General features: G+C 48.4%; 73 non-coding genes and 2 pseudogenes across 73 annotated transcripts; all 75 read left to right on the top strand.

The window, feature by feature from the left end:
- The first annotated feature begins 17 nt into the window (after positions 1 to 17).
- Positions 18 to 136, top strand: LOC148991283 (5S ribosomal RNA). The gene has a single exon (XR_016162177.1). It is a non-coding gene; the product is annotated as a 5S ribosomal RNA (ribosomal RNA).
- Positions 137 to 199: 63 nt separating this feature from the next.
- On the top strand, positions 200 to 318 carry LOC148991282 (5S ribosomal RNA). Its single transcript, XR_016157424.1, has one exon. It is a non-coding gene; the product is annotated as a 5S ribosomal RNA (ribosomal RNA).
- Positions 319 to 381: 63 nt separating this feature from the next.
- On the top strand, positions 382 to 500 carry LOC148991281 (5S ribosomal RNA). Its single transcript, XR_016157423.1, has one exon. It is a non-coding gene; the product is annotated as a 5S ribosomal RNA (ribosomal RNA).
- A 63-nt stretch (positions 501 to 563) lies between these two features.
- LOC148991280 (5S ribosomal RNA) lies at positions 564 to 682 on the top strand (annotated as a pseudogene).
- A 63-nt stretch (positions 683 to 745) lies between these two features.
- Positions 746 to 864, top strand: LOC148991279 (5S ribosomal RNA). Its single transcript, XR_016157422.1, has one exon. It is a non-coding gene; the product is annotated as a 5S ribosomal RNA (ribosomal RNA).
- A 63-nt stretch (positions 865 to 927) lies between these two features.
- LOC148991278 (5S ribosomal RNA) lies at positions 928 to 1,046 on the top strand. The gene has a single exon (XR_016166847.1). It is a non-coding gene; the product is annotated as a 5S ribosomal RNA (ribosomal RNA).
- A 63-nt stretch (positions 1,047 to 1,109) lies between these two features.
- Positions 1,110 to 1,228, top strand: LOC148991277 (5S ribosomal RNA). The gene has a single exon (XR_016166437.1). It is a non-coding gene; the product is annotated as a 5S ribosomal RNA (ribosomal RNA).
- A 63-nt stretch (positions 1,229 to 1,291) lies between these two features.
- On the top strand, positions 1,292 to 1,410 carry LOC148991276 (5S ribosomal RNA). Its single transcript, XR_016163100.1, has one exon. It is a non-coding gene; the product is annotated as a 5S ribosomal RNA (ribosomal RNA).
- Positions 1,411 to 1,473: 63 nt separating this feature from the next.
- Positions 1,474 to 1,592, top strand: LOC148991275 (5S ribosomal RNA). Its single transcript, XR_016157420.1, has one exon. It is a non-coding gene; the product is annotated as a 5S ribosomal RNA (ribosomal RNA).
- Positions 1,593 to 1,655: 63 nt separating this feature from the next.
- Positions 1,656 to 1,774, top strand: LOC148991274 (5S ribosomal RNA). Its single transcript, XR_016157419.1, has one exon. It is a non-coding gene; the product is annotated as a 5S ribosomal RNA (ribosomal RNA).
- A 63-nt stretch (positions 1,775 to 1,837) lies between these two features.
- LOC148991273 (5S ribosomal RNA) lies at positions 1,838 to 1,956 on the top strand. Its single transcript, XR_016157418.1, has one exon. It is a non-coding gene; the product is annotated as a 5S ribosomal RNA (ribosomal RNA).
- A 63-nt stretch (positions 1,957 to 2,019) lies between these two features.
- Positions 2,020 to 2,138, top strand: LOC148991272 (5S ribosomal RNA). The gene has a single exon (XR_016157417.1). It is a non-coding gene; the product is annotated as a 5S ribosomal RNA (ribosomal RNA).
- A 63-nt stretch (positions 2,139 to 2,201) lies between these two features.
- Positions 2,202 to 2,320, top strand: LOC148991271 (5S ribosomal RNA). Its single transcript, XR_016166390.1, has one exon. It is a non-coding gene; the product is annotated as a 5S ribosomal RNA (ribosomal RNA).
- Positions 2,321 to 2,383: 63 nt separating this feature from the next.
- LOC148991270 (5S ribosomal RNA) lies at positions 2,384 to 2,502 on the top strand. Its single transcript, XR_016157416.1, has one exon. It is a non-coding gene; the product is annotated as a 5S ribosomal RNA (ribosomal RNA).
- Positions 2,503 to 2,565: 63 nt separating this feature from the next.
- LOC148991269 (5S ribosomal RNA) lies at positions 2,566 to 2,684 on the top strand. Its single transcript, XR_016157415.1, has one exon. It is a non-coding gene; the product is annotated as a 5S ribosomal RNA (ribosomal RNA).
- A 63-nt stretch (positions 2,685 to 2,747) lies between these two features.
- LOC148991268 (5S ribosomal RNA) lies at positions 2,748 to 2,866 on the top strand. Its single transcript, XR_016157414.1, has one exon. It is a non-coding gene; the product is annotated as a 5S ribosomal RNA (ribosomal RNA).
- A 63-nt stretch (positions 2,867 to 2,929) lies between these two features.
- Positions 2,930 to 3,048, top strand: LOC148991267 (5S ribosomal RNA). The gene has a single exon (XR_016166714.1). It is a non-coding gene; the product is annotated as a 5S ribosomal RNA (ribosomal RNA).
- Positions 3,049 to 3,111: 63 nt separating this feature from the next.
- On the top strand, positions 3,112 to 3,230 carry LOC148991266 (5S ribosomal RNA). Its single transcript, XR_016162441.1, has one exon. It is a non-coding gene; the product is annotated as a 5S ribosomal RNA (ribosomal RNA).
- A 63-nt stretch (positions 3,231 to 3,293) lies between these two features.
- LOC148991265 (5S ribosomal RNA) lies at positions 3,294 to 3,412 on the top strand. Its single transcript, XR_016157413.1, has one exon. It is a non-coding gene; the product is annotated as a 5S ribosomal RNA (ribosomal RNA).
- Positions 3,413 to 3,475: 63 nt separating this feature from the next.
- Positions 3,476 to 3,594, top strand: LOC148991264 (5S ribosomal RNA). The gene has a single exon (XR_016163590.1). It is a non-coding gene; the product is annotated as a 5S ribosomal RNA (ribosomal RNA).
- A 63-nt stretch (positions 3,595 to 3,657) lies between these two features.
- Positions 3,658 to 3,776, top strand: LOC148991263 (5S ribosomal RNA). The gene has a single exon (XR_016157412.1). It is a non-coding gene; the product is annotated as a 5S ribosomal RNA (ribosomal RNA).
- Positions 3,777 to 3,839: 63 nt separating this feature from the next.
- LOC148991262 (5S ribosomal RNA) lies at positions 3,840 to 3,958 on the top strand. The gene has a single exon (XR_016157411.1). It is a non-coding gene; the product is annotated as a 5S ribosomal RNA (ribosomal RNA).
- Positions 3,959 to 4,021: 63 nt separating this feature from the next.
- LOC148991261 (5S ribosomal RNA) lies at positions 4,022 to 4,140 on the top strand. Its single transcript, XR_016162248.1, has one exon. It is a non-coding gene; the product is annotated as a 5S ribosomal RNA (ribosomal RNA).
- A 63-nt stretch (positions 4,141 to 4,203) lies between these two features.
- Positions 4,204 to 4,322, top strand: LOC148991260 (5S ribosomal RNA). The gene has a single exon (XR_016160564.1). It is a non-coding gene; the product is annotated as a 5S ribosomal RNA (ribosomal RNA).
- Positions 4,323 to 4,385: 63 nt separating this feature from the next.
- Positions 4,386 to 4,504, top strand: LOC148991259 (5S ribosomal RNA). The gene has a single exon (XR_016157409.1). It is a non-coding gene; the product is annotated as a 5S ribosomal RNA (ribosomal RNA).
- Positions 4,505 to 4,676: 172 nt separating this feature from the next.
- Positions 4,677 to 4,795, top strand: LOC148991258 (5S ribosomal RNA). The gene has a single exon (XR_016157408.1). It is a non-coding gene; the product is annotated as a 5S ribosomal RNA (ribosomal RNA).
- Positions 4,796 to 4,858: 63 nt separating this feature from the next.
- Positions 4,859 to 4,977, top strand: LOC148991257 (5S ribosomal RNA). The gene has a single exon (XR_016157407.1). It is a non-coding gene; the product is annotated as a 5S ribosomal RNA (ribosomal RNA).
- Positions 4,978 to 5,040: 63 nt separating this feature from the next.
- Positions 5,041 to 5,159, top strand: LOC148991256 (5S ribosomal RNA). The gene has a single exon (XR_016157406.1). It is a non-coding gene; the product is annotated as a 5S ribosomal RNA (ribosomal RNA).
- Positions 5,160 to 5,222: 63 nt separating this feature from the next.
- Positions 5,223 to 5,341, top strand: LOC148991255 (5S ribosomal RNA). The gene has a single exon (XR_016163589.1). It is a non-coding gene; the product is annotated as a 5S ribosomal RNA (ribosomal RNA).
- Positions 5,342 to 5,404: 63 nt separating this feature from the next.
- Positions 5,405 to 5,523, top strand: LOC148991254 (5S ribosomal RNA). Its single transcript, XR_016157405.1, has one exon. It is a non-coding gene; the product is annotated as a 5S ribosomal RNA (ribosomal RNA).
- Positions 5,524 to 5,586: 63 nt separating this feature from the next.
- On the top strand, positions 5,587 to 5,705 carry LOC148991253 (5S ribosomal RNA). Its single transcript, XR_016157404.1, has one exon. It is a non-coding gene; the product is annotated as a 5S ribosomal RNA (ribosomal RNA).
- Positions 5,706 to 5,768: 63 nt separating this feature from the next.
- LOC148991252 (5S ribosomal RNA) lies at positions 5,769 to 5,887 on the top strand. Its single transcript, XR_016157403.1, has one exon. It is a non-coding gene; the product is annotated as a 5S ribosomal RNA (ribosomal RNA).
- A 63-nt stretch (positions 5,888 to 5,950) lies between these two features.
- On the top strand, positions 5,951 to 6,069 carry LOC148991251 (5S ribosomal RNA). The gene has a single exon (XR_016160607.1). It is a non-coding gene; the product is annotated as a 5S ribosomal RNA (ribosomal RNA).
- A 63-nt stretch (positions 6,070 to 6,132) lies between these two features.
- On the top strand, positions 6,133 to 6,251 carry LOC148991250 (5S ribosomal RNA). The gene has a single exon (XR_016157402.1). It is a non-coding gene; the product is annotated as a 5S ribosomal RNA (ribosomal RNA).
- A 63-nt stretch (positions 6,252 to 6,314) lies between these two features.
- On the top strand, positions 6,315 to 6,433 carry LOC148991249 (5S ribosomal RNA). The gene has a single exon (XR_016166425.1). It is a non-coding gene; the product is annotated as a 5S ribosomal RNA (ribosomal RNA).
- Positions 6,434 to 6,496: 63 nt separating this feature from the next.
- LOC148991248 (5S ribosomal RNA) lies at positions 6,497 to 6,615 on the top strand. The gene has a single exon (XR_016157401.1). It is a non-coding gene; the product is annotated as a 5S ribosomal RNA (ribosomal RNA).
- Positions 6,616 to 6,678: 63 nt separating this feature from the next.
- LOC148991247 (5S ribosomal RNA) lies at positions 6,679 to 6,797 on the top strand. Its single transcript, XR_016157400.1, has one exon. It is a non-coding gene; the product is annotated as a 5S ribosomal RNA (ribosomal RNA).
- Positions 6,798 to 6,860: 63 nt separating this feature from the next.
- LOC148991246 (5S ribosomal RNA) lies at positions 6,861 to 6,979 on the top strand. Its single transcript, XR_016163588.1, has one exon. It is a non-coding gene; the product is annotated as a 5S ribosomal RNA (ribosomal RNA).
- A 63-nt stretch (positions 6,980 to 7,042) lies between these two features.
- Positions 7,043 to 7,161, top strand: LOC148991245 (5S ribosomal RNA). Its single transcript, XR_016157398.1, has one exon. It is a non-coding gene; the product is annotated as a 5S ribosomal RNA (ribosomal RNA).
- Positions 7,162 to 7,224: 63 nt separating this feature from the next.
- LOC148991244 (5S ribosomal RNA) lies at positions 7,225 to 7,343 on the top strand. The gene has a single exon (XR_016157397.1). It is a non-coding gene; the product is annotated as a 5S ribosomal RNA (ribosomal RNA).
- Positions 7,344 to 7,515: 172 nt separating this feature from the next.
- LOC148991243 (5S ribosomal RNA) lies at positions 7,516 to 7,634 on the top strand. The gene has a single exon (XR_016157396.1). It is a non-coding gene; the product is annotated as a 5S ribosomal RNA (ribosomal RNA).
- A 63-nt stretch (positions 7,635 to 7,697) lies between these two features.
- LOC148991242 (5S ribosomal RNA) lies at positions 7,698 to 7,816 on the top strand. Its single transcript, XR_016157395.1, has one exon. It is a non-coding gene; the product is annotated as a 5S ribosomal RNA (ribosomal RNA).
- A 63-nt stretch (positions 7,817 to 7,879) lies between these two features.
- Positions 7,880 to 7,998, top strand: LOC148991241 (5S ribosomal RNA). The gene has a single exon (XR_016157394.1). It is a non-coding gene; the product is annotated as a 5S ribosomal RNA (ribosomal RNA).
- Positions 7,999 to 8,061: 63 nt separating this feature from the next.
- LOC148991240 (5S ribosomal RNA) lies at positions 8,062 to 8,180 on the top strand. The gene has a single exon (XR_016157393.1). It is a non-coding gene; the product is annotated as a 5S ribosomal RNA (ribosomal RNA).
- A 63-nt stretch (positions 8,181 to 8,243) lies between these two features.
- LOC148991239 (5S ribosomal RNA) lies at positions 8,244 to 8,362 on the top strand. Its single transcript, XR_016157392.1, has one exon. It is a non-coding gene; the product is annotated as a 5S ribosomal RNA (ribosomal RNA).
- Positions 8,363 to 8,425: 63 nt separating this feature from the next.
- Positions 8,426 to 8,544, top strand: LOC148991238 (5S ribosomal RNA). The gene has a single exon (XR_016157391.1). It is a non-coding gene; the product is annotated as a 5S ribosomal RNA (ribosomal RNA).
- A 63-nt stretch (positions 8,545 to 8,607) lies between these two features.
- LOC148991237 (5S ribosomal RNA) lies at positions 8,608 to 8,726 on the top strand. Its single transcript, XR_016166414.1, has one exon. It is a non-coding gene; the product is annotated as a 5S ribosomal RNA (ribosomal RNA).
- A 63-nt stretch (positions 8,727 to 8,789) lies between these two features.
- Positions 8,790 to 8,908, top strand: LOC148991236 (5S ribosomal RNA). The gene has a single exon (XR_016162176.1). It is a non-coding gene; the product is annotated as a 5S ribosomal RNA (ribosomal RNA).
- Positions 8,909 to 8,971: 63 nt separating this feature from the next.
- On the top strand, positions 8,972 to 9,090 carry LOC148991235 (5S ribosomal RNA). The gene has a single exon (XR_016157390.1). It is a non-coding gene; the product is annotated as a 5S ribosomal RNA (ribosomal RNA).
- Positions 9,091 to 9,153: 63 nt separating this feature from the next.
- Positions 9,154 to 9,272, top strand: LOC148991234 (5S ribosomal RNA). Its single transcript, XR_016157389.1, has one exon. It is a non-coding gene; the product is annotated as a 5S ribosomal RNA (ribosomal RNA).
- Positions 9,273 to 9,335: 63 nt separating this feature from the next.
- Positions 9,336 to 9,454, top strand: LOC148991233 (5S ribosomal RNA; annotated as a pseudogene).
- Positions 9,455 to 9,517: 63 nt separating this feature from the next.
- Positions 9,518 to 9,636, top strand: LOC148991232 (5S ribosomal RNA). Its single transcript, XR_016157387.1, has one exon. It is a non-coding gene; the product is annotated as a 5S ribosomal RNA (ribosomal RNA).
- Positions 9,637 to 9,699: 63 nt separating this feature from the next.
- LOC148991231 (5S ribosomal RNA) lies at positions 9,700 to 9,818 on the top strand. Its single transcript, XR_016166836.1, has one exon. It is a non-coding gene; the product is annotated as a 5S ribosomal RNA (ribosomal RNA).
- A 63-nt stretch (positions 9,819 to 9,881) lies between these two features.
- On the top strand, positions 9,882 to 10,000 carry LOC148991230 (5S ribosomal RNA). Its single transcript, XR_016166402.1, has one exon. It is a non-coding gene; the product is annotated as a 5S ribosomal RNA (ribosomal RNA).
- Positions 10,001 to 10,063: 63 nt separating this feature from the next.
- LOC148991229 (5S ribosomal RNA) lies at positions 10,064 to 10,182 on the top strand. Its single transcript, XR_016163099.1, has one exon. It is a non-coding gene; the product is annotated as a 5S ribosomal RNA (ribosomal RNA).
- A 63-nt stretch (positions 10,183 to 10,245) lies between these two features.
- On the top strand, positions 10,246 to 10,364 carry LOC148991228 (5S ribosomal RNA). The gene has a single exon (XR_016157386.1). It is a non-coding gene; the product is annotated as a 5S ribosomal RNA (ribosomal RNA).
- A 63-nt stretch (positions 10,365 to 10,427) lies between these two features.
- On the top strand, positions 10,428 to 10,546 carry LOC148991227 (5S ribosomal RNA). The gene has a single exon (XR_016157385.1). It is a non-coding gene; the product is annotated as a 5S ribosomal RNA (ribosomal RNA).
- A 63-nt stretch (positions 10,547 to 10,609) lies between these two features.
- LOC148991226 (5S ribosomal RNA) lies at positions 10,610 to 10,728 on the top strand. Its single transcript, XR_016157384.1, has one exon. It is a non-coding gene; the product is annotated as a 5S ribosomal RNA (ribosomal RNA).
- A 63-nt stretch (positions 10,729 to 10,791) lies between these two features.
- Positions 10,792 to 10,910, top strand: LOC148991225 (5S ribosomal RNA). Its single transcript, XR_016157383.1, has one exon. It is a non-coding gene; the product is annotated as a 5S ribosomal RNA (ribosomal RNA).
- Positions 10,911 to 10,973: 63 nt separating this feature from the next.
- On the top strand, positions 10,974 to 11,092 carry LOC148991224 (5S ribosomal RNA). Its single transcript, XR_016166378.1, has one exon. It is a non-coding gene; the product is annotated as a 5S ribosomal RNA (ribosomal RNA).
- Positions 11,093 to 11,155: 63 nt separating this feature from the next.
- LOC148991223 (5S ribosomal RNA) lies at positions 11,156 to 11,274 on the top strand. The gene has a single exon (XR_016157382.1). It is a non-coding gene; the product is annotated as a 5S ribosomal RNA (ribosomal RNA).
- Positions 11,275 to 11,337: 63 nt separating this feature from the next.
- Positions 11,338 to 11,456, top strand: LOC148991222 (5S ribosomal RNA). The gene has a single exon (XR_016157381.1). It is a non-coding gene; the product is annotated as a 5S ribosomal RNA (ribosomal RNA).
- Positions 11,457 to 11,519: 63 nt separating this feature from the next.
- On the top strand, positions 11,520 to 11,638 carry LOC148991221 (5S ribosomal RNA). The gene has a single exon (XR_016157380.1). It is a non-coding gene; the product is annotated as a 5S ribosomal RNA (ribosomal RNA).
- A 63-nt stretch (positions 11,639 to 11,701) lies between these two features.
- Positions 11,702 to 11,820, top strand: LOC148991220 (5S ribosomal RNA). The gene has a single exon (XR_016166703.1). It is a non-coding gene; the product is annotated as a 5S ribosomal RNA (ribosomal RNA).
- A 63-nt stretch (positions 11,821 to 11,883) lies between these two features.
- LOC148991219 (5S ribosomal RNA) lies at positions 11,884 to 12,002 on the top strand. Its single transcript, XR_016162440.1, has one exon. It is a non-coding gene; the product is annotated as a 5S ribosomal RNA (ribosomal RNA).
- A 63-nt stretch (positions 12,003 to 12,065) lies between these two features.
- LOC148991218 (5S ribosomal RNA) lies at positions 12,066 to 12,184 on the top strand. The gene has a single exon (XR_016157379.1). It is a non-coding gene; the product is annotated as a 5S ribosomal RNA (ribosomal RNA).
- Positions 12,185 to 12,247: 63 nt separating this feature from the next.
- On the top strand, positions 12,248 to 12,366 carry LOC148991217 (5S ribosomal RNA). Its single transcript, XR_016163587.1, has one exon. It is a non-coding gene; the product is annotated as a 5S ribosomal RNA (ribosomal RNA).
- Positions 12,367 to 12,429: 63 nt separating this feature from the next.
- Positions 12,430 to 12,548, top strand: LOC148991216 (5S ribosomal RNA). The gene has a single exon (XR_016157378.1). It is a non-coding gene; the product is annotated as a 5S ribosomal RNA (ribosomal RNA).
- Positions 12,549 to 12,611: 63 nt separating this feature from the next.
- Positions 12,612 to 12,730, top strand: LOC148991215 (5S ribosomal RNA). The gene has a single exon (XR_016166825.1). It is a non-coding gene; the product is annotated as a 5S ribosomal RNA (ribosomal RNA).
- A 63-nt stretch (positions 12,731 to 12,793) lies between these two features.
- On the top strand, positions 12,794 to 12,912 carry LOC148991214 (5S ribosomal RNA). The gene has a single exon (XR_016167522.1). It is a non-coding gene; the product is annotated as a 5S ribosomal RNA (ribosomal RNA).
- Positions 12,913 to 12,975: 63 nt separating this feature from the next.
- Positions 12,976 to 13,094, top strand: LOC148991213 (5S ribosomal RNA). The gene has a single exon (XR_016157376.1). It is a non-coding gene; the product is annotated as a 5S ribosomal RNA (ribosomal RNA).
- Positions 13,095 to 13,267: 173 nt separating this feature from the next.
- LOC148991212 (5S ribosomal RNA) lies at positions 13,268 to 13,386 on the top strand. The gene has a single exon (XR_016160902.1). It is a non-coding gene; the product is annotated as a 5S ribosomal RNA (ribosomal RNA).
- A 63-nt stretch (positions 13,387 to 13,449) lies between these two features.
- Positions 13,450 to 13,568, top strand: LOC148991211 (5S ribosomal RNA). The gene has a single exon (XR_016157375.1). It is a non-coding gene; the product is annotated as a 5S ribosomal RNA (ribosomal RNA).
- A 63-nt stretch (positions 13,569 to 13,631) lies between these two features.
- LOC148991210 (5S ribosomal RNA) lies at positions 13,632 to 13,750 on the top strand. The gene has a single exon (XR_016157374.1). It is a non-coding gene; the product is annotated as a 5S ribosomal RNA (ribosomal RNA).
- A 63-nt stretch (positions 13,751 to 13,813) lies between these two features.
- LOC148991209 (5S ribosomal RNA) lies at positions 13,814 to 13,932 on the top strand. Its single transcript, XR_016162593.1, has one exon. It is a non-coding gene; the product is annotated as a 5S ribosomal RNA (ribosomal RNA).
- The last annotated feature ends 18 nt before the right edge of the window (positions 13,933 to 13,950 follow it).

The following is a 13,950-nucleotide window of genomic DNA, read 5'->3' as shown; positions in this document are numbered from 1 at the left end:
TTTTGGCAGCAGATTTCGCTTACGGCCATACCACCTTGAGAACGCCCGAACTCGTCTGATCTCGGAAGCTAAGCAGGGTCGGGCCTGTTTAGTACTTGGATGGGAGACCGCCTGGGAATACCAGGTGCTGTAAGCTTTATATAGTTTACTACCCTAATGTTCTAACCATTCAAATAGCCCAATTTTGGCAGCAGATTTCGCTTACGGCCATACCACCTTGAGAACGCCCGAACTCGTCTGATCTCGGAAGCTAAGCAGGGTCGGGCCTGGTTAGTACTTGGATGGGAGACCGCCTGGGAATACCAGGTGCTGTAAGCTTTATATAGTTTACTACCCTAATGTTCTAACCATTCAAATAGCCCAATTTTGGCAGCAGATTTCGCTTACGGCCATACCACCTTGAGAACGCCCGAACTCGTCTGATCTCGGAAGCTAAGCAGGGTCGGGCCTGGTTAGTACTTGGATGGGAGACCGCCTGGGAATACCAGGTGCTGTAAGCTTTATATAGTTTACTACCCTAATGTTCTAACCATTCAAATAGCCCAATTTTGGCAGCAGATTTCGCTTAGGGCCATACCACCTTGAGAACGCCCGAACTCGTCTGATCTCGGAAGCTAAGCAGGGTCGGGCCTGGTTAGTATTTAGATGGGAGACCGCCTGGGAATACCAGGTGCTGTAAGCTTTATATAGTTTACTACCCTAATGTTCTAACCATTCAAATAGCCCAATTTTGGCAGCAGATTTCGCTTACGGCCATACCACCTTGAGAACGCCCGAACTCGTCTGATCTCGGAAGCTAAGCAGGGTCGGGCCTGGTTAGTACTTGGATGGGAGACCGCCTGGGAATACCAGGTGCTGTAAGCTTTATATAGTTTACTACCCTAATGTTCTAACCATTCAAATAGCCCAATTTTGGCAGCAGATTTCGCTTACGGCCATACCACCTTGAGAACGCCCGAACTCGTCTGATCTCGGAAGCTAAGCAGGGTTGGGCCTGGTTAGTACTTGGATGGGAGACCGCCTGGGAATACCAGGTGCTGTAAGCTTTATATAGTTTACTACCCTAATGTTCTAACCATTCAAATAGCCCAATTTTGGCAGCAGATTTCGCTTACGGCCATACCACCCTGAGAACGCCCGAACTCGTCTGATCTCGGAAGCTAAGCAGGGTCGGGCCTGGTTAGTACTTGGATGGGAGACCGCCTGGGAATACCAGGTGCTGTAAGCTTTATATAGTTTACTACCCTAATGTTCTAACCATTCAAATAGCCCAATTTTGGCAGCAGATTTCGCTTACGGCCATACCACCTTGAGAACGCCCGAACTCGTCTGATCTCGGAAGCTAAGCAGGGTCGGGCCTGGTTAGTACTTGGATGGGAGACCGTCTGGAAATACCAGGTGCTGTAAGCTTTATATAGTTTACTACCCTAATGTTCTAACCATTCAAATAGCCCAATTTTGGCAGCAGATTTCGCTTACGGCCATACCACCTTGAGAACGCCCGAACTCGTCTGATCTCGGAAGCTAAGCAGGGTCGGGCCTGGTTAGTACTTGGATGGGAGACCGCCTGGGAATACCAGGTGCTGTAAGCTTTATATAGTTTACTACCCTAATGTTCTAACCATTCAAATAGCCCAATTTTGGCAGCAGATTTCGCTTACGGCCATACCACCTTGAGAACGCCCGAACTCGTCTGATCTCGGAAGCTAAGCAGGGTCGGGCCTGGTTAGTACTTGGATGGGAGACCGCCTGGGAATACCAGGTGCTGTAAGCTTTATATAGTTTACTACCCTAATGTTCTAACCATTCAAATAGCCCAATTTTGGCAGCAGATTTCGCTTACGGCCATACCACCTTGAGAACGCCCGAACTCGTCTGATCTCGGAAGCTAAGCAGGGTCGGGCCTGGTTAGTACTTGGATGGGAGACCGCCTGGGAATACCAGGTGCTGTAAGCTTTATATAGTTTACTACCCTAATGTTCTAACCATTCAAATAGCCCAATTTTGGCAGCAGATTTCGCTTACGGCCATACCACCTTGAGAACGCCCGAACTCGTCTGATCTCGGAAGCTAAGCAGGGTCGGGCCTGGTTAGTACTTGGATGGGAGACCGCCTGGGAATACCAGGTGCTGTAAGCTTTATATAGTTTACTACCCTAATGTTCTAACCATTCAAATAGCCCAATTTTGGCAGCAGATTTCGCTTACGGCCATACCACCTTGAGAACGCCCGAACTCGTCTGATCTCGGAAGTTAAGCAGGGTCGGGCCTGGTTAGTACTTGGATGGGAGACCGCCTGGGAATACCAGGTGCTGTAAGCTTTATATAGTTTACTACCCTAATGTTCTAACCATTCAAATAGCCCAATTTTGGCAGCAGATTTCGCTTACGGCCATACCACCTTGAGAACGCCCGAACTCGTCTGATCTCGGAAGCTAAGCAGGGTCGGGCCTGGTTAGTACTTGGATGGGAGACCGCCTGGGAATACCAGGTGCTGTAAGCTTTATATAGTTTACTACCCTAATGTTCTAACCATTCAAATAGCCCAATTTTGGCAGCAGATTTCGCTTACGGCCATACCACCTTGAGAACGCCCGAACTCGTCTGATCTCGGAAGCTAAGCAGGGTCGGGCCTGGTTAGTACTTGGATGGGAGACCGCCTGGGAATACCAGGTGCTGTAAGCTTTATATAGTTTACTACCCTAATGTTCTAACCATTCAAATAGCCCAATTTTGGCAGCAGATTTCGCTTACGGCCATACCACCTTGAGAACGCCCGAACTCGTCTGATCTCGGAAGCTAAGCAGGGTCGGGCCTGGTTAGTACTTGGATGGGAGACCGCCTGGGAATACCAGGTGCTGTAAGCTTTATATAGTTTACTACCCTAATGTTCTAACCATTCAAATAGCCCAATTTTGGCAGCAGATTTCGCTTACGGCCATACCACCTTGAGAACGCCCGAACTCGTCTGATCTCGGAAGCTAAGCAGGGTAGGGCCTGGTTAGTACTTGGATGGGAGACCGCCTGGGAATACCAGGTGCTGTAAGCTTTATATAGTTTACTACCCTAATGTTCTAACCATTCAAATAGCCCAATTTTGGCAGCAGGTTTCGCTTACGGCCATACCACCTTGAGAACGCCCGAACTCGTCTGATCTCGGAAGCTAAGCAGGGTCGGGCCTGGTTAGTACTTGGATGGGAGACCGCCTCGGAATACCAGGTGCTGTAAGCTTTATATAGTTTACTACCCTAATGTTCTAACCATTCAAATAGCCCAATTTTGGCAGCAGATTTCGCTTACGGCCATACCACCTTGAGAACGCCCGAACTCGTCTGATCTCGGAAGCTAAGCAGGGTCGGGCCTGGTTAGTACTTGGATGGGAGACCGCCTGGGAATACCAGGTGCTGTAAGCTTTATATAGTTTACTACCCTAATGTTCTAACCATTCAAATAGCCCAATTTTGGCAGCAGATTTCGCTTAGGGCCATACCACCTTGAGAACGCCCGAACTCGTCTGATCTCGGAAGCTAAGCAGGGTCGGGCCTGGTTAGTACTTGGATGGGAGACCGCCTGGGAATACCAGGTGCTGTAAGCTTTATATAGTTTACTACCCTAATGTTCTAACCATTCAAATAGCCCAATTTTGGCAGCAGATTTCGCTTACGGCCATACCACCTTGAGAACGCCCGAACTCGTCTGATCTCGGAAGCTAAGCAGGGTCGGGCCTGGTTAGTACTTGGATGGGAGACCGCCTGGGAATACCAGGTGCTGTAAGCTTTATATAGTTTACTACCCTAATGTTCTAACCATTCAAATAGCCCAATTTTGGCAGCAGATTTCGCTTACGGCCATACCACCTTGAGAACGCCCGAACTCGTCTGATCTCGGAAGCTAAGCAGGGTCGGGCCTGGTTAGTACTTGGATGGGAGACCGCCTGGGAATACCAGGTGCTGTAAGCTTTATATAGTTTACTACCCTAATGTTCTAACCATTCAAATAGCCCAATTTTGGCAGCAGATTTCGCTTACGGCCATACCACCTTGAGAACGCCCGAACTCGTCTGATCTCGGAAGCTAAGCAGGGTCGGGCCTGGTTAGTACTTGGATGGGAGACCGCCTGGGAATACCAGGTGCTGTAAACTTTATATAGTTTACTACCCTAATGTTCTAACCATTCAAATAGCCCAATTTTGGCAGCAGATTTCGCTTATGGCCATACCACCTTGAGAACGCCCGAACTCGTCTGATCTCGGAAGCTAAGCAGGGTCGGGCCTGGTTAGTACTTGGATGGGAGACCGCCTGGGAATACCAGGTGCTGTAAGCTTTATATAGTTTACTACCCTAATGTTCTAACCATTCAAATAGCCCAATTTTGGCAGCAGATTTCGCTTACGGCCATACCACCTTGAGAACGCCCGAACTCGTCTGATCTCGGAAGCTAAGCAGGGTCGGGCCTGGTTAGTACTTGGATGGGAGACCGCCTGGGAATACCAGGTGCTGTAAGCTTTATTGTTTAAAAAAAAAAAAAAAAAAAAAGAGTCAATGAAATGGTTCAAAAATCCTAAATTGTCTTTTTTCCCCCTCGAAAAGCCTGAAATATTCTCTGAGTTTCTTCAGAAAGCCTGAAAGAGTCTCTTTTTTTTCTTCTTCAAATAGCCCAATTTTGGCAGCAGATTTCGCTTACGGCCATACCACCTTGAGAACGCCCGAACTCGTCTGATCTCGGAAGCTAAGCAGGGTCGGGCCTGGTTAGTACTTGGATGGGAGACCGCCTGGGAATACCAGGTGCTGTAAGCTTTATATAGTTTACTACCCTAATGTTCTAACCATTCAAATAGCCCAATTTTGGCAGCAGATTTCGCTTACGGCCATACCACCTTGAGAACGCCCGAACTCGTCTGATCTCGGAAGCTAAGCAGGGTCGGGCCTGGTTAGTACTTGGATGGGAGACCGCCTGGGAATACCAGGTGCTGTAAGCTTTATATAGTTTACTACCCTAATGTTCTAACCATTCAAATAGCCCAATTTTGGCAGCAGATTTCGCTTACGGCCATACCACCTTGAGAACGCCCGAACTCGTCTGATCTCGGAAGCTAAGCAGGGTCGGGCCTGGTTAGTACTTGGATGGGAGACCGCCTGGGAATACCAGGTGCTGTAAGCTTTATATAGTTTACTACCCTAATGTTCTAACCATTCAAATAGCCCAATTTTGGCAGCAGATTTCGCTTAGGGCCATACCACCTTGAGAACGCCCGAACTCGTCTGATCTCGGAAGCTAAGCAGGGTCGGGCCTGGTTAGTACTTGGATGGGAGACCGCCTGGGAATACCAGGTGCTGTAAGCTTTATATAGTTTACTACCCTAATGTTCTAACCATTCAAATAGCCCAATTTTGGCAGCAGATTTCGCTTACGGCCATACCACCTTGAGAACGCCCGAACTCGTCTGATCTCGGAAGCTAAGCAGGGTCGGGCCTGGTTAGTACTTGGATGGGAGACCGCCTGGGAATACCAGGTGCTGTAAGCTTTATATAGTTTACTACCCTAATGTTCTAACCATTCAAATAGCCCAATTTTGGCAGCAGATTTCGCTTACGGCCATACCACCTTGAGAACGCCCGAACTCGTCTGATCTCGGAAGCTAAGCAGGGTCGGGCCTGGTTAGTACTTGGATGGGAGACCGCCTGGGAATACCAGGTGCTGTAAGCTTTATATAGTTTACTACCCTAATGTTCTAACCATTCAAATAGCCCAATTTTGGCAGCAGATTTCGCTTACGGCCATACCACCTTGAGAACGCCCGAACTCGTCTGATCTCGGAAGCTAAGCAGGGTCGGGCCTGGTTAGTACTTGGATGGGAGACCGCCTGGGAATACCAGGTGCTGTAAGCTTTATATAGTTTACTACCCTAATGTTCTAACCATTCAAATAGCCCAATTTTGGCAGCAGATTTCGCTTACGGCCATACCACCTTGAGAACGCCCGAACTCGTCTGATCTCGGCAGCTAAGCAGGGTCGGGCCTGGTTAGTACTTGGATGGGAGACCGCCTGGGAATACCAGGTGCTGTAAGCTTTATATAGTTTACTACCCTAATGTTCTAACCATTCAAATAGCCCAATTTTGGCAGCAGATTTCGCTTACGGCCATACCACCTTGAGAACGCCCGAACTCGTCTGATCTCGGAAGCTAAGCAGGGTCGGGCCTGGTTAGTACTTGGATGGGAGACCGCCTGGGAATACCAGGTGCTGTAAGCTTTATATAGTTTACTACCCTAATGTTCTAACCATTCAAATAGCCCAATTTTGGCAGCAGATTTCGCTTACGGCCATACCACCCTGAGAACGCCCGAACTCGTCTGATCTCGGAAGCTAAGCAGGGTCGGGCCTGGTTAGTACTTGGATGGGAGACCGCCTGGGAATACCAGGTGCTGTAAGCTTTATATAGTTTACTACCCTAATGTTCTAACCATTCAAATAGCCCAATTTTGGCAGCAGATTTCGCTTACGGCCATACCACCTTGAGAACGCCCGAACTCGTCTGATCTCGGAAGCTAAGCAGGGTCGGGCCTGGTTAGTACTTGGATGGGAGACCGCCTGGGAATACCAGGTGCTGTAAGCTTTATATAGTTTACTACCCTAATGTTCTAACCATTCAAATAGCCCAATTTTGGCAGCAGATTTCGCTTACGGCCATACCACCTTGAGAACGCCCGAACTCGTCTGATCTCGGAAGCTAAGCAGGGTCGGGCCTGGTTAGTACTTGGATGGGAGACCGCCTGGGAATACCAGGTGCTGTAAGCTTTATATAGTTTACTACCCTAATGTTCTAACCATTCAAATAGCCCAATTTTGGCAGCAGATTTCGCTTAGGGCCATACCACCTTGAGAACGCCCGAACTCGTCTGATCTCGGAAGCTAAGCAGGGTCGGGCCTGGTTAGTACTTGGATGGGAGACCGCCTGGGAATACCAGGTGCTGTAAGCTTTATATAGTTTACTACCCTAATGTTCTAACCATTCAAATAGCCCAATTTTGGCAGCAGATTTCGCTTACGGCCATACCACCTTGAGAACGCCCGAACTCGTCTGATCTCGGAAGCTAAGCAGGGTCGGGCCTGGTTAGTACTTGGATGGGAGACCGCCTGGGAATACCAGGTGCTGTAAGCTTTATATAGTTTACTACCCTAATGTTCTAACCATTCAAATAGCCCAATTTTGGCAGCAGATTTCGCTTACGGCCATACCACCTTGAGAACGCCCGAACTCGTCTGATCTCGGAAGCTAAGCAGGGTCGGGCCTGGTTAGTACTTGGATGGGAGACCGCCTGGGAATACCAGGTGCTGTAAGCTTTATTGTTTAAAAAAAAAAAAAAAAAAAAAGAGTCAATGAAATGGTTCAAAAATCCTAAATTGTCTTTTTTTCCCCTCGAAAAGCCTGAAATATTCTCTGAGTTTCTTCAGAAAGCCTGAAAGAGTCTCTTTTTTTTCTTCTTCAAATAGCCCAATTTTGGCAGCAGATTTCGCTTACGGCCATACCACCTTGAGAACGCCCGAACTCGTCTGATCTCGGAAGCTAAGCAGGGTCGGGCCTGGTTAGTACTTGGATGGGAGACCGCCTGGGAATACCAGGTGCTGTAAGCTTTATATAGTTTACTACCCTAATGTTCTAACCATTCAAATAGCCCAATTTTGGCAGCAGATTTCGCTTACGGCCATACCACCTTGAGAACGCCCGAACTCGTCTGATCTCGGAAGCTAAGCAGGGTCGGGCCTGGTTAGTACTTGGATGGGAGACCGCCTGGGAATACCAGGTGCTGTAAGCTTTATATAGTTTACTACCCTAATGTTCTAACCATTCAAATAGCCCAATTTTGGCAGCAGATTTCGCTTACGGCCATACCACCTTGAGAACGCCCGAACTCGTCTGATCTCGGAAGCTAAGCAGGGTCGGGCCTGGTTAGTACTTGGATGGGAGACCGCCTGGGAATACCAGGTGCTGTAAGCTTTATATAGTTTACTACCCTAATGTTCTAACCATTCAAATAGCCCAATTTTGGCAGCAGATTTCGCTTACGGCCATACCACCTTGAGAACGCCCGAACTCGTCTGATCTCGGAAGCTAAGCAGGGTCGGGCCTGGTTAGTACTTGGATGGGAGACCGCCTGGGAATACCAGGTGCTGTAAGCTTTATATAGTTTACTACCCTAATGTTCTAACCATTCAAATAGCCCAATTTTGGCAGCAGATTTCGCTTACGGCCATACCACCTTGAGAACGCCCGAACTCGTCTGATCTCGGAAGCTAAGCAGGGTCGGGCCTGGTTAGTACTTGGATGGGAGACCGCCTGGGAATACCAGGTGCTGTAAGCTTTATATAGTTTACTACCCTAATGTTCTAACCATTCAAATAGCCCAATTTTGGCAGCAGATTTCGCTTACGGCCATACCACCTTGAGAACGCCCGAACTCGTCTGATCTCGGAAGCTAAGCAGGGTCGGGCCTGGTTAGTACTTGGATGGGAGACCGCCTGGGAATACCAGGTGCTGTAAGCTTTATATAGTTTACTACCCTAATGTTCTAACCATTCAAATAGCCCAATTTTGGCAGCAGATTTCGCTTACGGCCATACCACCCTGAGAACGCCCGAACTCGTCTGATCTCGGAAGCTAAGCAGGGTCGGGCCTGGTTAGTACTTGGATGGGAGACCGCCTGGGAATACCAGGTGCTGTAAGCTTTATATAGTTTACTACCCTAATGTTCTAACCATTCAAATAGCCCAATTTTGGCAGCAGATTTCGCTTACGGCCATACCACCTTGAGAACGCCCGAACTCGTCTGATCTCGGAAGCTAAGCAGGGTCGGGCCTGTTTAGTACTTGGATGGGAGACCGCCTGGGAATACCAGGTGCTGTAAGCTTTATATAGTTTACTACCCTAATGTTCTAACCATTCAAATAGCCCAATTTTGGCAGCAGATTTCGCTTACGGCCATACCACCTTGAGAACGCCCGAACTCGTCTGATCTCGGAAGCTAAGCAGGGTCGGGCCTGGTTAGTACTTGGATGGGAGACCGCCTGGGAATACCAGGTGCTGTAAGCTTTATATAGTTTACTACCCTAATGTTCTAACCATTCAAATAGCCCAATTTTGGCAGCAGATTTCGCTTACGGCCATACCACCTTGAGAACGCCCGAACTCGTCTGATCTCGGAAGCTAAGCAGGGTCGGGCCTGGTTAGTACTTGGATGGGAGACCGCCTGGGAATACCAGGTGCTGTAAGCTTTATATAGTTTACTACCCTAATGTTCTAACCATTCAAATAGCCCAATTTTGGCAGCAGATTTCGCTTAGGGCCATACCACCTTGAGAACGCCCGAACTCGTCTGATCTCGGAAGCTAAGCAGGGTCGGGCCTGGTTAGTATTTAGATGGGAGACCGCCTGGGAATACCAGGTGCTGTAAGCTTTATATAGTTTACTACCCTAATGTTCTAACCATTCAAATAGCCCAATTTTGGCAGCAGATTTCGCTTACGGCCATACCACCTTGAGAACGCCCGAACTCGTCTGATCTCGGAAGCTAAGCAGGGTCGGGCCTGGTTAGTACTTGGATGGGAGACCGCCTGGGAATACCAGGTGCTGTAAGCTTTATATAGTTTACTACCCTAATGTTCTAACCATTCAAATAGCCCAATTTTGGCAGCAGATTTCGCTTACGGCCATACCACCTTGAGAACGCCCGAACTCGTCTGATCTCGGAAGCTAAGCAGGGTTGGGCCTGGTTAGTACTTGGATGGGAGACCGCCTGGGAATACCAGGTGCTGTAAGCTTTATATAGTTTACTACCCTAATGTTCTAACCATTCAAATAGCCCAATTTTGGCAGCAGATTTCGCTTACGGCCATACCACCCTGAGAACGCCCGAACTCGTCTGATCTCGGAAGCTAAGCAGGGTCGGGCCTGGTTAGTACTTGGATGGGAGACCGCCTGGGAATACCAGGTGCTGTAAGCTTTATATAGTTTACTACCCTAATGTTCTAACCATTCAAATAGCCCAATTTTGGCAGCAGATTTCGCTTACGGCCATACCACCTTGAGAACGCCCGAACTCGTCTGATCTCGGAAGCTAAGCAGGGTCGGGCCTGGTTAGTACTTGGATGGGAGACCGTCTGGAAATACCAGGTGCTGTAAGCTTTATATAGTTTACTACCCTAATGTTCTAACCATTCAAATAGCCCAATTTTGGCAGCAGATTTCGCTTACGGCCATACCACCTTGAGAACGCCCGAACTCGTCTGATCTCGGAAGCTAAGCAGGGTCGGGCCTGGTTAGTACTTGGATGGGAGACCGCCTGGGAATACCAGGTGCTGTAAGCTTTATATAGTTTACTACCCTAATGTTCTAACCATTCAAATAGCCCAATTTTGGCAGCAGATTTCGCTTACGGCCATACCACCTTGAGAACGCCCGAACTCGTCTGATCTCGGAAGCTAAGCAGGGTCGGGCCTGGTTAGTACTTGGATGGGAGACCGCCTGGGAATACCAGGTGCTGTAAGCTTTATATAGTTTACTACCCTAATGTTCTAACCATTCAAATAGCCCAATTTTGGCAGCAGATTTCGCTTACGGCCATACCACCTTGAGAACGCCCGAACTCGTCTGATCTCGGAAGCTAAGCAGGGTCGGGCCTGGTTAGTACTTGGATGGGAGACCGCCTGGGAATACCAGGTGCTGTAAGCTTTATATAGTTTACTACCCTAATGTTCTAACCATTCAAATAGCCCAATTTTGGCAGCAGATTTCGCTTACGGCCATACCACCTTGAGAACGCCCGAACTCGTCTGATCTCGGAAGCTAAGCAGGGTCGGGCCTGGTTAGTACTTGGATGGGAGACCGCCTGGGAATACCAGGTGCTGTAAGCTTTATATAGTTTACTACCCTAATGTTCTAACCATTCAAATAGCCCAATTTTGGCAGCAGATTTCGCTTACGGCCATACCACCTTGAGAACGCCCGAACTCGTCTGATCTCGGAAGTTAAGCAGGGTCGGGCCTGGTTAGTACTTGGATGGGAGACCGCCTGGGAATACCAGGTGCTGTAAGCTTTATATAGTTTACTACCCTAATGTTCTAACCATTCAAATAGCCCAATTTTGGCAGCAGATTTCGCTTACGGCCATACCACCTTGAGAACGCCCGAACTCGTCTGATCTCGGAAGCTAAGCAGGGTCGGGCCTGGTTAGTACTTGGATGGGAGACCGCCTGGGAATACCAGGTGCTGTAAGCTTTATATAGTTTACTACCCTAATGTTCTAACCATTCAAATAGCCCAATTTTGGCAGCAGATTTCGCTTACGGCCATACCACCTTGAGAACGCCCGAACTCGTCTGATCTCGGAAGCTAAGCAGGGTCGGGCCTGGTTAGTACTTGGATGGGAGACCGCCTGGGAATACCAGGTGCTGTAAGCTTTATATAGTTTACTACCCTAATGTTCTAACCATTCAAATAGCCCAATTTTGGCAGCAGATTTCGCTTACGGCCATACCACCTTGAGAACGCCCGAACTCGTCTGATCTCGGAAGCTAAGCAGGGTCGGGCCTGGTTAGTACTTGGATGGGAGACCGCCTGGGAATACCAGGTGCTGTAAGCTTTATATAGTTTACTACCCTAATGTTCTAACCATTCAAATAGCCCAATTTTGGCAGCAGATTTCGCTTACGGCCATACCACCTTGAGAACGCCCGAACTCGTCTGATCTCGGAAGCTAAGCAGGGTAGGGCCTGGTTAGTACTTGGATGGGAGACCGCCTGGGAATACCAGGTGCTGTAAGCTTTATATAGTTTACTACCCTAATGTTCTAACCATTCAAATAGCCCAATTTTGGCAGCAGGTTTCGCTTACGGCCATACCACCTTGAGAACGCCCGAACTCGTCTGATCTCGGAAGCTAAGCAGGGTCGGGCCTGGTTAGTACTTGGATGGGAGACCGCCTCGGAATACCAGGTGCTGTAAGCTTTATATAGTTTACTACCCTAATGTTCTAACCATTCAAATAGCCCAATTTTGGCAGCAGATTTCGCTTACGGCCATACCACCTTGAGAACGCCCGAACTCGTCTGATCTCGGAAGCTAAGCAGGGTCGGGCCTGGTTAGTACTTGGATGGGAGACCGCCTGGGAATACCAGGTGCTGTAAGCTTTATATAGTTTACTACCCTAATGTTCTAACCATTCAAATAGCCCAATTTTGGCAGCAGATTTCGCTTAGGGCCATACCACCTTGAGAACGCCCGAACTCGTCTGATCTCGGAAGCTAAGCAGGGTCGGGCCTGGTTAGTACTTGGATGGGAGACCGCCTGGGAATACCAGGTGCTGTAAGCTTTATATAGTTTACTACCCTAATGTTCTAACCATTCAAATAGCCCAATTTTGGCAGCAGATTTCGCTTACGGCCATACCACCTTGAGAACGCCCGAACTCGTCTGATCTCGGAAGCTAAGCAGGGTCGGGCCTGGTTAGTACTTGGATGGGAGACCGCCTGGGAATACCAGGTGCTGTAAGCTTTATATAGTTTACTACCCTAATGTTCTAACCATTCAAATAGCCCAATTTTGGCAGCAGATTTCGCTTACGGCCATACCACCTTGAGAACGCCCGAACTCGTCTGATCTCGGAAGCTAAGCAGGGTTGGGCCTGGTTAGTACTTGGATGGGAGACCGCCTGGGAATACCAGGTGCTGTAAGCTTTATATAGTTTACTACCCTAATGTTCTAACCATTCAAATAGCCCAATTTTGGCAGCAGATTTCGCTTACGGCCATACCACCCTGAGAACGCCCGAACTCGTCTGATCTCGGAAGGTAAGCAGGGTCGGGCCTGGTTAGTACTTGGATGGGAGACCGCCTGGGAATACCAGGTGCTGTAAGCTTTATATAGTTTACTACCCTAATGTTCTAACCATTCAAATAGCCCAATTTTGGCAGCAGATTTCGCTTACGGCCATACCACCTTGAGAACGCCCGAACTCGTCTGATCTCGGAAGCTAAGCAGGGTCGGGCCTGGTTAGTACTTGGATGGGAGACCGCCTGGGAATACCAGGTGCTGTAAGCTTTATTGTTTAAAAAAAAAAAAAAAAAAAAAAGAGTCAATGAAATGGTTCAAAAATCCTAAATTGTCTTTTTTCCCCTCGAAATGCCTGAAATATTCTCTGAGTTTCTTCAGAAAGCCTGAAAGAGTCTCTTTTTTTTTCTTCTTCAAATAGCCCAATTTTGGCAGCGGATTTCGCTTACGGCCATACCACCTTGAGAACGCCCGAACTCGTCTGATCTCGGAAGCTAAGCAGGGTCGGGCCTGGTTAGTACTTGAATGGGAGACCGCCTGGGAATACCAGGTGCTGTAAGCTTTATATAGTTTACTACCCTAATGTTCTAACCATTCAAATAGCCCAATTTTGGCAGCAGATTTCGCTTACGGCCATACCACCTTGAGAACGCCCGAACTCGTCTGATCTCGGAAGCTAAGCAGGGTCGGGCCTGGTTAGTACTTGGATGGGAGACCGCCTGGGAATACCAGGTGCTGTAAGCTTTATATAGTTTACTACCCTAATGTTCTAACCATTCAAATAGCCCAATTTTGGCAGCAGATTTCGCTTACGGCCATACCACCTTGAGAACGCCCGAACTCGTCTGATCTCGGAAGCTAAGCAGGGTCGGGCCTGGTTAGTACTTGGATGGGAGACCGCCTGGGAATACCAGGTGCTGTAAGCTTTATATAGTTTACTACCCTAATGTTCTAACCATTCAAATAGCCCAATTTTGGCAGCAGATTTCGCTTACGGCCATACCACCTTGAGAACGCCCGAACTCGTCTGATCTCGGAAGCTAAGCAGGGTCGGGCCTGGTTAGTCCTTGGATGGGAGACCGCCTGGGAATACCAGGTGCTGTAAGCTTTATATAGTTTACTACCC

The sequence above is a fragment of the Pimephales promelas genome, chromosome 3, assembly GCF_988280905.1.
Source record: "Pimephales promelas chromosome 3, fPimPro1.hap1.1, whole genome shotgun sequence".
Lineage (NCBI taxonomy): Eukaryota > Metazoa > Chordata > Actinopteri > Cypriniformes > Leuciscidae > Pimephales > Pimephales promelas.
The sequence above is the reverse complement of the archived record's forward strand: the minus strand, read 5'-3'. Positions and strand labels throughout refer to the sequence as shown.